Source organism: Pongo pygmaeus, chromosome 12, assembly GCF_028885625.2.
Source record: "Pongo pygmaeus isolate AG05252 chromosome 12, NHGRI_mPonPyg2-v2.0_pri, whole genome shotgun sequence".
In the NCBI taxonomy this organism is placed as follows: Eukaryota; Metazoa; Chordata; class Mammalia; order Primates; family Hominidae; genus Pongo; species Pongo pygmaeus.
Genome location: NC_072385.2, coordinates 105,648,488 through 105,660,929, shown reverse-complemented (window position 1 = coordinate 105,660,929; position 12,442 = coordinate 105,648,488). Strand labels below are relative to the sequence as shown.

Genomic DNA, 12,442 nt, shown 5'->3' with positions numbered 1-12,442 from the left:
TCTCGGCTCACTGCAACCTCTGCCTCCCGGGTTCAAGCAATTCTCCTGCCTAACAGCCTCTTGATTAGCTGGGATTACAGGCAGGCACCACCACGCCCAGCTAATTTTTGTATTTTTATTAGAGATGGGGTTTCACCAGGTTGGCCAGACTGGTCTCGAACTCCTGACCTCGTTATCCGCCCACCTCGGCCTCCCAAAGTGTTGGGATTACAGGCGTGAGCCACCACGCCCAGCCTTATTGTTGATTTGTACATGATACTTTCCAAAGCATTCTCCATTCTAGAGGATTGTACCATGCTGGGGGCATTATAGGAAAGTGTCTGCCACACTGGAATGAGTGGTGTGGGCTTTTTTCCCTAGAAATGTTCAAGGGTAACGCTGCTCATAGGAAGACGTTCACAGTCCTTCGCTCTGTGTTCAGAACACTCCACAGTTTGACAGCTTTGTCCAGAGCCCCTCTGCTCCAGCTTCTGTCCTCCAGCCTGTATTCCGTCTACCCAGATCCCCCACATTCCCTCGCTGGGCCTCTACAGTGACTGCTTAATACTTTTCCTTCTGCCTGGATTCTCCTGCTTCTCTCCCTCCCTTCCCAGTCATAGTCCTCCCACTGCCACTGCCTGTCCAAATCCTAGTTGTTTTTCAAGGCCCTGCTCAAAGCAGTCTCATCTAATAAGCCTCCTAGAAGCCCTTCGATGGAGTATCATTGCACCCATACTGCATGGTGGTTGACACCTCTGTTATATGCTTCGTCCTCGTCTCCTTTCCTGAGAACAGTGAGTTGAGGGCATGCTGACACTGTGGGAAGGAGTTGGCCTTACTCAGCTGGGTTTCCCTAGAGCCGGCCATGGTATGTGCTCAGGGAATGTTTGTCAGTTTGGATACATGTTGTTTTCTCTAGAATATAAAGGTCATAACTAGATCCTTTAGAGAAAAAAGTTAGAGTCATTTGAGGAACTTTTTTTTTTCTTCCTAAAGCCACATTAGTCATAGTTCACATTGGGGTAGTCACAATATTCCCAAATTTGTATCTAACTGCTTTGTTGTAATTTTTCAAGACAAGAATTTAAACTGACCCTTTAACCACAGACACCTCATTTGTCCTTTTTCTTCTAATCATTTACATTTGGTACATTGTCTATGAATTCTTTGAAATTAAAAGCTTATGACTTTTTAAAGACTTTGCCCAATTTTTAAATGCTAAGGATTTTGCATTTGAATATATTGTAATTTATTTAAGGATTCTTTTAATCAAACTCTTCCTTAATTTAACCAGAATTCTTTTTTAATCCTCCCAGGCCAGGAGTTTATTTATTGTGACTCAATTCTTTTAAAAATAGAAGTTAAAACAGTACTAAATGCTATTTACGGTGTTCTCTCTTGCTCAATTTCTTTCTGCATCTCATAAAAGCATGTTTCTTTGTACATGTCTAGTGCAGTCCCCATTTCCTCACTAATCAATGCCAGTTGGTCACTAAATATGCATCCACTACCTACCGTGTGTCTAACCCAGTGGCACACATGTAGGGATCTAACATAAAGATAAGTACACTGAAATTGTCAACAGTCCCCCTGAGAAGTGGATTATGTGGACATGGAGGCTGGAGAAATCACTGAGCGATGGAGCATGCAAGGAAGGCTTCCTGGAAGAAGGCGGGGCTTGGACAGCATCACAGAGTTGGAAGTGATAACAGGTTGAAGGGAATGAACACAGAGCCAGGCCCGAGGAAATGAGAATGTCAGAGCAGCAAAGGGGCCAGGATCCAAGTAGGCGGTATATCCAGAGGGCACAGAACCCAGATGGCATAGCAGGCAGGAGGTGCAGAGTTCACACCCGGCCCCTCTCCAGGAAATGTGGACCCTCAGTTCCAGCAGGCAGCCTGGAACAGAGAATCCTTTCATCATCACACTCAGTATGTGATGGATGAGGGAGTGGATGAAGCAGAGGGGCAGAGAAGCACTTGGGACAGGAGAGGTTCCTACACTGGGGACCCCTTCATCCCGGCCTCAGTCACTGATATGCTTTGTCCTCATGAGGACTCACCCTGAGTGAGCCCTGCTTGGGAGCACAGGTTGGAAGCAGGCAGAGTTCTAGAAAAGAGGTATTTCTGATCATCTGAACTTTGATGAGAGTAAAACCAGATAAACCCAGAAAAGCAATGGGCGCCCTCCAGACAGGGAGAAGGACTTGGCCTGTGAGCTTCCTGACACCAGTGTCTGCTTCCTTCATCTTTGTGTCACCTATTTCCTTTCACAGATGCAAAGGGCAGGAGAGTGGTGGGAAACGTTGGTAAGATAGGACAGGTTATGGCTTTTCTTTCTTTCTTTTTTTTTTTTTTTTAGACAGTCTCGCTCTGTCACCCAGGCTGGAGTGCAATGGCGTGATCTTACCTCATTGCAACCTCCCCCTCCCCGGTTCAAGCAATTCTCGTGCCTCAGCCTCCCGAGGAGCTAGGATTTCAGGCACCCACCACCAAGCCAGGCTAATTTTTGTATTTTTAGTACAGACGGGATTTTACCATGTTCATCAGGCTGGTCTCAAACTCCTGACCTCAGGTGATCCACCCACCTCAGCCTCCCAAAATGCTGGGATAGATTATGGCTTTTCTACATCGAATATGAGATACCAAAAGAGCAAAATAAAAAGTGGAGAATTATGTTTACAAATATCAAATGCTTTATTGAGTCTTTTCCTTTCTATGAGATATTCCCCAGTCTCCAATTCTGATTCAACTTGTAACCTTCTAGAACCAACTCAAAGTCCATCTCTTCTGCAGAGCTGTAACCTCAGGCAGCTGCCCTTCTCCCTGCATGACACCGCGTGTGTGCCTCTGCCGTTGTCTTAGCATGCTCAACTGAAGTTGCTTCTTGACCTTGCCAGGTCTCCTTTTCCAGACCATGAGCTCAAGGGCATGAACACCCTCATTCTTCCTGGCACTCTACCCACTGTGGGTTGTTGTTTTTTTTTTTTTTTTCTGAAGACTATTCAGTTTTCCTGACCCTCTTAGTTTTTTTAATAAATGCCCCCATTTTAAAAGTAATATTTATCTGTTTATACACACACACACACACACACACACACACACACGATTATGTAAAACGTATCCACACACTTTAAAGATTCATAAACACTACTCAACTTAAGAAATAGAATAGTGCCAGTATCATAGATGTCCTGTGGGTGTCTCTCCCAGAAGGAACCACTACCCTAAATTTGATGTTAACTGCCCCCTTGATTTTCTCAATAGCTTTACCACCTAGTATATATCCATAAAAATATATCATTTATTTTTTCTATTGTTGAATTTTATATAAATGGAATTATACCGATTTCTGCTTCTGTGAATATTAGTGCCGCTTTTTTAAACTTTTTAAAATTATAAATATTTAAAGCATACACACGTGTATAAAGACTATGAAAACAAATACCCATGTACCCACTTTAATCAAATCTTCATAATTTGCTGTAATTGCTTCTGAGTTTTTTTAAAAAGAAATAGCATACTGTCAGGCTGGGCACAGTGGCTCATGCCTGTAATCCCAACACTTTGGGAGGCCAAGGTGAGCAGATCACTTGAGGTCAGAAGTTCAAGACCAGCCTGGCCAACATAGTGAAACCCCATCTCTATAAAAAAATACAAAAATTAGCTGGGCATGGTGGCACACACCTGTAGTCCCAGCTACTTGGGAGTCTGAGGCAGGAGAATGGCTTGAACCTGGAAGGCGGAGGTTGCAGTGAGCTGAGATCACGCTACTACACTCCACCCTGTGTGACAGAGAGACTCTGTCTCAAAAAAGAAAAAAAAGAAAGGAAAGGAAAGGAGAAAGGAATAGGAGAAAGGAAAGGAGAAAGGAACAGGAGAAAGGAAAGGAGAAAGGAACAGGAGAAAGGAACAGGAGAAATGAAAGGAGAAAGGAATAGGAGAAAGGAAAGGAGAAAGGAATAGGAGAAAGGAAAGGAGAAAGGAAAGGAAAGGAAAGAAAAATAGCACACTGTCAATTCAGTTGAAGCCCCCTGAGTGCCCCTCCAAAATGCACCCCCATACTTCACTCACTCCCTTTTCCCCACCCACAGAGGTAACCACTACCCTTAATTTGGTGTATATCTTTCCCATGCATGTTTTTATACTTTAATTACATAGACACTCCTAAATAGTAAGTAATGTGTGCACGTTTTTGATCCTTGTAAGTATATACTGAACAGTGTTCATCTGCAGCTTGCTTTTTTCACTGAACATTTGGTCCTTGAGATTCATCTAGGTTGACACATGTAGCCCTAGCTCACTCACTTAAACTGCTGTAAGGTATTCCTGTGAAAGAATAGGCACAATGTATTTATCCAGTCTCCTGTTGATGGACATTTAAGATGTTTCCAGTTTTTGTTATCACAAGTGGGGTTACATGAGGCCTTCTCCTGCGATCTTTTTACACACTTGCGGTAGTTTCTTAGGAGTGGAATTGCTGTGTCGTGGAGTACATACACCTTCACTTTTACTATACAAGGTTTTAGCAATTTATATCATCATCATCAGGGAATGGGAATTCCCAGTGTTCCACAGCCTTGACAACACTTGGGTATTTTCCAGTTTTCAAATGTTTGTCAATCAAATGGGCATGAAGTGGAAGTTCATTGAGGTTTTAATTTGCATGTGCTTTATATGAGCCTTTACTGAGTGTTTCTCATGTGTCATGCGCTGTACTAAGTGCTAGAAATACTAAAATAACTAATTCACAGCCCCTGTGCTTAAGGACTTCATGGTTCTCTGCAGTGATTCCTACCTGGGGAGGCGAATTAAAATCACTAGAGGTGCATTTTCAGAAATGAGGTTTAGGGAATGCGGGCTCTTAGGTAGCAGGCAGTTGTGAAATAGTAAAAGCAAAATCTTCCTTAACACTTGGGCCATCGTGTATAACTTGTTAATGTGTTCTCTGTCATCCAAAAAAGGCTAATTTATTTTCAGCATATCATATTTACTGAGACATGAAGTTTAGAAAGATTTTCATCAAAATAGTTAAAATTTAAGAACCTGAAACGTATGCTACAGTTATCAGAAATTTCACATATACAAAACAGTGTATAAAGTTAGACAGAAGAAAAAAACCACTTATAGAAAGGGTGGTAAGGAAAAGAAATGAACACATACTGAGTACCTGTTCGGTTTTTATTTAGTTCTTTCAACAAACACTATGAGATAGAAATTATTATCCTCATTTTACAGATGAGAAAATCAGGATTCAAAGAGGTGAAATATTTTGCCTATGATATCATCACTAATTAATGGTGTAGCCAATATTTGAACTCACTTTATCTAACCTCAAGGGCATACCATGCTGTCTCTTTCCATAATAGGATTTTTTAGCATATGTGGAAAAATCTAAGAAACTTCAAGCTTCAGTTTAACAATATTGAAACTTCAAAGATAGGCTGGGCACGGTGGTTCACATCTATAATCCCAGCACTTTGGGAGGCCGAGGTGGATGGATCACCTGAGGTCAGGAGTTCGAGACCAGCCTGGGCAACATGGTGAAACCCAGTCTCTACTTAAAATACAAAAAATTAGTCAGGCGTGGTGGTGGACGCCTGTAATCCTAGCTACTCGGGAGGCTGAGGCAGGAGAATCACTTGAATCTGGGAGGTGGAGGTTGTAGTGAGCCAAGATCACACCACTGCACTCCAGCCTGGGCAACAAGAGTGAAACTCCGTCTCCAAAAAAAAAAAAACACAAAGATAATTTGTTTACATGATCATATCATAACCAGCTTAAACCAGTGAAAAGTAGAACACATTTAACAAAATCTGGTTACTATTTAGTCTTTCTTGTCACTTAAATGAAAGGTAGTGATAATAAATGGAGATACCTTAAATAGATACTTCTGAATTGGAAAATGTTACTTTTATATGTCTTGTAGGTGAGTATTTTGGATATGTAGTGTTAATTTTCCAGTGGTTGGAATCCACATGTCTCAAAGGTTTAGTGTGTAGGTAGTAAGATCAGGGTTGGTCGGTAAATATATGGCGGTCTTCCCACATAGTGGGGAAAGCCTGGGAATGAAAAGTGTACAGATTACTCTCAGGAAGAATCAGCCTCAAATGGAATCCTCACTGGAGAGTGACTTTACAGCAATTCAACAAGGGGTTAAAACATTTCCTAACGAGGCTTTGAGGAACTGGAGCGTCCTGAGAGGACTGGCAATGGGAATATAACCATAATCACCACAAAGCGAATCTATGAGTATCTTCCCTGCCGACCCAAGATATGGGGGAAAGCACAAACATATATGGTTTGGAAGGTTTGAAGAAATGAAATAATGGCCAACTTGTGAATAATGATGAAAATATTTGATGATGTGACTCCCAGGGAAGCAATTATGGTTAACCCCTCATTTGTTTGGCATTTTCAAGGATCGAACTGTCCCGCAAAACTGAACTTTCCGGACAACTAAAACTTTCCTATTTATATGCCTTGAATGCTTTCTTAACCATGCTTGGTGGAAATATTTCTGAAATAGATTATACAATTATATGTAAATAGATTATACAGTTATCTTGCCTTCTTGAACAGAAGCTTCAGAAAATAATGGTTCCTTAGATGCCTTTGACTGCAAGTATCAGAAGACCCTATTAGAAGAGGTTTAATAGTAAAGATTGTCTCACATAACAAGAAATCCAGAGCTGGGTACTTCAGGGATGATGAATCCAGCCACACAATGATGACAGGCTGACTTTCCCTCGTGGTCATAAGATGGGGCCTCAACTCCAAGCCTCAAGACCTCACGTGATCAGCTCTAAGGCAAGAATGAGATGGGGGCTTCTCCTTACACGTGTGTTTAATCAGAGAGGAAAATATTTCTCAAAAGACCCACTTCCCTTCAGGGGCTATTGGCAGGACTGAGTCACATTTTCATGTCTTGGTTTATTGAAGGCTGAGTGATATCCAGCACTGTCAGACTCTGGGGTGAGAGGAAGGCTCTGCCCATAAGAAAGAAGGATGGAGAATGGCTGTTAGGTAGGCAACCCCAGCTATCCGCCACCGCTGCCAAGATTGGGAGTGAATATCACTATATGGTGATAGCTTAAGTGACAGCTGGGACGTACAGAGCTTTTTGTTCCTACGCTGAATGGCCAGACTGGGATTCTTTCAGCTCTCCTAACCCTGCTTGTATTTATTCTATTCTTCCTTTGTGCTAGACTGCGAATTGTGACTACTTGCCGTTAATGTTCCTTGTCCTCATTTTGCCGTAATTAGATACTTTTTTTTTTTCTGGAGAAATCGTATAATCAAACTTGTTGAACTATGGCTGAAATGTTGAGTGTCTGATAGGCTATCCTGGGAATCAGATGCATGGTATGGCATTTCTTTTGGCTATTCATTTTTCCATTATTGAGGTGTTTGGAGAAGTGAGAAATTTCTAGAAAGTCTTATGAATTGAGATACCACCTTACTAGAGTCGTCTTCTAGTGAAAAGATGAGCATTTAGGGGCAGATAAGCATGTTTGCTTGGGAAGGTAGAAATGCAGCCACTACTTGAACCTCACCAGAGTTCACAGAGAGGCAGCATAGTTTATCAGTGTATTCGGCTTTCCCCCAAAGCTGCATGGTTGGCTGTTGTCTGGAGAGCACCACAAGCTCTGGGACTGCAACCCGCGGAACCTATCACTGCAATGACTGTCCAGAGTGAGGCAACTGGTGCAGAGCTTAATTCTTCCTCCCTTCCCCCAGGGCTTCAGAGCCTTGTGAATGCATCCTGTGAACTGCCTGGTTTGTGCAGAATTAGGAAGCATTTGGTGTGACTTGTTTCAGCAAGTTCTTGAAGAAAGTAATGCTTCAGAAATAGTTATTGAGACCGAGTATAGGGGCTCATGCCTGTAATCCCAACATTTTGGTAAGCCAAAGAAGGAGGATCACTTGAGGCCAGCAGTTTGAGAGCAGCCTGGACAATATGGCAAGACCCTCATCTCTAAAAATAAAAAATAAAAAATTTAAAAATTTTTAAAAAGGAGAAGAAAGAAATGGTTACTGAAATTCTACTAAACAAGTGCAGACCATCCCCTCTGTGGATGAAGAGCCAACCAAGATTTAGTCTCTGTATATGGGAAGAAGGAAATAGGAAGCAGTTGTCAAAATAATACTGACACTAAGTAACTGAATCAAATGGGATGATTCTGCTCTACGAATCAAACCTGACCCAGTAGGTTCTAAGAAAGCAAATGGCTGGCCAGGCATGGTGGCTCATGCCTGTAATCCCAGCACTTTGGGAGGCTGAGGCGGGCAAGTCACAAGGTCAGGAGTTCAAGACCAGCCTGACCAACATGGTGAAACCCCGTCTGTACTAAAAATACAAAAAATTAGCTGGGCATAATGGCAGGCATCTGTAATCCTAGCTACTTGGGAGGCTGAGGCAAGAGAATCACTTGAACCTGGGAAGTGGAGGTTGCAGTGAGCCAAGATCGCACCACTGCCCTCCAGCCTGGGCGACAGCGTGAGACTCCATCTCAAAAAAAAAAAAAGAAAGAAAGCAAATGGTTAAAGTGTTCAATTTTGATATAGCTGAAACTATGAGCCTCAAATCCTTGGAATCTGGGTGGTTCCTTCAGAGCAAGTTAGCTGTTGGAAGTCCTGAAGTAATTATTTTACTATGCATCAGAAAATCATGAGTTAACCTATAGGCAAAAGTTAAGTGACAGAAACATTTGGGAATAAGGAAAGCAAGTTTTAATTTTTTTAATCTTGACTAAGTTGTACCATTCAAATCATTCTTGTCAGAAAAATGTGAAGTATTTCTCATAAATATTTTAGTTATTAACTCATTCTTATGCATAGAACATTTTAAAATAAGCCATCATTTTATTGACCATTGACTGATATAGACAGGATACAACTTAGTTAAGTTGAGCAAGATACTGTATTTTTAAAATTTTATTTTCCCATATGTGAATTACCAGTTTTATCTCTGAAGTACTCTGACTGTTCCTGCTCCCCTAATAATACATTTACTCTGTGCACTGAGAAAGTATTCAAATTTTAATATTGGCTTCAATTACACTTTGTTAGACAAATCTCCATGGAGAAATAATCATGTAATCGATGCTTTTTGGGAACTGTGGTGCGTATCAACATTACCTTGCTGCTGTTTTTTAAAAATCAGAACAACTCACTTGCCCAGGTAGATACATTTTCTTCACATTTTGAATTATTTCTGATGCTAACTGGGCATTTAGGGGGTCAAAGAAGATGGTTCCAAAATAGGTGGGAAAAAATCATTTTTTAGCATATTAAAATATTAATACCAGCAACTAATTTTCTCCAAAAAAAATAATAAGAACAAAAATAGAAGGCATTCCAAAACCCAAAAAAGCCAGTAGCTTGAAAATCACATAGCCTGTGGTATTATCTGCATTGCTTTGGATACTGAGTGAGGACTGTATTTGCTTTAAATTTATAAATTATTGCAATTGAGTTCTACTGTTTAAAATTGTTGCTTTCTTGTAGGGAAGCTCTCATGGTACTTTTCTGTGATAATGATTGCTTTGGAGGTTAATCTCAACCTTGTTTTATATTTGCAAAAGTGTACATAGTATAAAACAACTGAAGTCAAAGTATATGTGAATAGGCTTTTTTTTTTTTTTTTTTTTTTTTTTTTGAGACGGAGTTTTTCTCTTGTTGCTCAAGCCAGAGTCCAATGGTGCTATCTCGGCTCACTGCACCCTCTCCCTCCAGAGTTCAAGAGATTCTCCTGTCTCAGCCTCCTAAGTAGCTGGGATTACAGGTGCGCACCACCATGCCCAGCTAATTTTTTGTATTTTTAGTAGAGACGGGGTTTCACCATGTTGGCCGGGCTGGTCTCGAACTCCTCACCTCAGGTGATCTGCCGCCTCAGCCTCCCAAAGTACTGGGATTACAGGAGTAAGCCACCGCACCCAGCCACGAATAGGCCTTTTTAAAAAATTAATCAGAAGAGGCACGGTGGTTCACACCTGTAATCCCAGCACTTTGGGAGGCCAAGGTGGGTGGATCATCTGAGGTCAGGAGTTCAAGACCAGCCTGACCAACATGGTGAAATTTGATCTCTACTAAAAATACAAAAAATTAACCGAACGTGGTGGCAGGCGCCTGTAATCCCGGCTACCTGGGACACTGAGGCACGAGAATTGCCTGAACCCAGGAGGCAGAGGTTGCAGTGAGCTGAGATCGTGCCATTGCACTCCATACAGCCTGGGCAACAGAGCGAGACTCTGTCTCAAAAATAAATAAATAAATAAATATTAATCAGAAGAAATGGAAGTAGTAATGAGAAAAGATACAAAGTTAATTTTAGAAAGCAATATTTGTGCAGAGTGACTGAAAACGTTACAGATCATGCTTTGCAATATGCAGGGACTCAAAAGCAATTTCTGAATTGAATTATTGATTTGACTCAGTCTTTCGTATTGTTCCTCTATACTATGAACTCTCTGCTTTGGCACCAACAGACATGTATTCAGACTGCCCTATTGTGGTACTTGAAAAATGTGACTAAAGAGTGGACATTCAAAATCATGCCCTTTTCTCTGACTGTCGTGTGATTCATCTGTAGAAACCCCCTGCAGCACTGAGTCAGTCATCATCAGAGTCAAGTGCACTCTGAGGTCTAAGAGGCCCTCCCAACTGGATGGTTTTTTGATTCTTGGGAGTTTTTTGGCTTCTCCTTAAAAGTCTGCTGCGGACCTAAGTTTTCCTTCAAGAAATCATATTGAGTGCTGAGAGTACCTAGTCCAAGTTGAATGTCACCCCAGACTACAATAGTGATAGATGTATAATTATCTAGCATGTATTTTTGTTTATTTATTTATTTATTTTTTAAGATGGAGTCTCACTCTGTTGCCCAGGCTGGAGTGCAGTGGCGCAATCACAGCTCACTGCAACATCCGCCTCCCAGATTCAAGCGATTCTTCTGCCTCAGCCTCCCGAGTAGCTGGGATTATAGGTGCTTGCCACCACGCCCAGCTAATTTTTGTATTTTTAGTAGAGATGAGGTTTCACCATGTTGGCCAGGCTGGTCTTGAACTCCTGACCTCAGGTAATCCACCTACCTCTGCCTCCCAAAGTGCTGAGATTACAGGCCTGAGCCACTGTGCCTGGCCTAATTATCTGGTATGTATTTTTAAATATATCTTCCTCATGTAGCTAAAAAGACGAACCTTATACATCCTTCACAATGACAACTTTAGCTTCCTAAATTGTGACATAGTGAATGAGTCGTAAGCAGGTTATGCCAGTGTCCTTTGGAGTAGGAGAAGGCAATGTGGGGCATAGTAGGAGCCCAATGTTTGAATCATGGGACTAGATTTGAGTCTTGCCCCTGCCTGGCTGTGACATGAGCAAGTTAATATACCTCTTAGAGTCTCTGGTTTGCTCACCTGTTAAATGCAAATGTTGAAGATAATGTCTCTGTCATGGAGTTCTAAGTAACAAATTAGGTAACGTGTATAAAGATACCCTGTAAATCTAGAAAATTCTATGCTTGTTTTTCTTATTATTTTTATGCTGTTCCTATTCTTTGTCCTAGAAGTGGATAACATTCTCATACATATACGTTATATACCTTTAAGAATGTGCTATTGAAACAGTCTGTGTTTTTAATGATGATTTGCCTCAACTAATAACAAGTCAGTTTACTTTTAAAAATTGAGTTAAAGAACCCCAAAATGAAAAGATAAAGCATATAACACATGTTAACAGCAAGGATTGGAATTAGCCTGTACTATCACAGCAGACATATTTAGTGCTCAGAGTAGTCCCTTATGCGTTCCATTAAGGAACTCCCACTGATTTAGGAGATATAAATATATGTGGTAATGCATATGGAAAAAATTGAAACTGCTGAGTATCAAAATTCACTGCTTGATTGGAAGTAGAGTGATAACTTCATTTTTCCTGGTAGTCTGGTTGCCATATCCTATAAAGTAGAAAGATTATCACCTGCACTCTTTACCCCTTCTCCAAATGCATTCTTGAAAAACAGCCTCTGTCCTACTTCCTCCATCAAATTATAGATGTGGAAGACATTGCCCAACCCTTGAAGAGTTTATGCTATAATAGACACTTAAAACAGATAGAAAGAGAACTCTGCTATGGAATATTGATCCAGGGAAGTGCTAGAGAGGAATGTCAGATGGTTGCAGCCACCCAAGCATCCTTCCCTAAGCTTCTGTGACCATTTCAAAGCATTCTTACAGCACCTACACATCATGCCTTCTATTAGTGACATTTTCACCCACGTGTGATTTGCCTCTCTAGATTATAAACTCCTCGAAGATGGGGAAGTCACTTTGTATTTCTTGGTCCCTCTCTATACACCACACCTTTCATCCAAACTGCAAGCAGTATTTGTGGTTCAAATAGAGTTTTGTACCTAACATTAGGATTTAGTCAAAAAAAAAAAAAAAAAAAAAAGATGTGTTTAT

The 12,442-nt window shown here is 41.1% G+C and overlaps 1 protein-coding gene across 6 annotated transcripts in view; it reads left to right on the top strand.

The window, feature by feature from the left end:
- Nucleotides 1–12,442, top strand: part of BABAM2 (BRISC and BRCA1 A complex member 2) — a 544,147-nt gene that overhangs the window by 491,055 nt on the left and 40,650 nt on the right. The gene's annotated exons all lie outside the window — the stretch shown is intronic.